Consider the following 466-nt stretch of genomic DNA (forward strand, 5'->3'; position numbering starts at 1 on the left):
GAATGCAAAACCTTGATTCAAGAGAAGTCTTACCATATCGATTGAAGCGTTTAACCGAATCTGATATTCATGCTTACTTTTATCATCCAACTTGTAAAATGCGGCTTGAATGGATTGTTGTTCTCGCATGAGATCTTCACACTTTCTTTTGGATTGATTATGAACGCTATTTGATGGACCAATATGTGTAGCAAAGCTATCCTTTCTATGCCAATTTGTAAATCCCTTAGTCGAAAATACATTACCACCACCTTGATTAATGTTTTCTCCTTGAAACAAATAACAAGGTAAACAATAAGCAGCATCCACACTAATACTGTATTCCAACCAATCACGATATTCATCAAACCACGTATAAACAAAACGACGTGGTGTTCCAAAAAAATCAGTTTGAAGAAACTGATGATTTTGAGGTTGACAAGGACCTTTAATGATATATGCCCTCCTTATCTCATCACGAAGGTTT

This window comes from Solanum tuberosum, unplaced genomic scaffold, assembly GCF_000226075.1.
Source record: "Solanum tuberosum cultivar DM 1-3 516 R44 unplaced genomic scaffold, SolTub_3.0 scf00039, whole genome shotgun sequence".
NCBI lineage: Eukaryota > Viridiplantae > Streptophyta > Magnoliopsida > Solanales > Solanaceae > Solanum > Solanum tuberosum.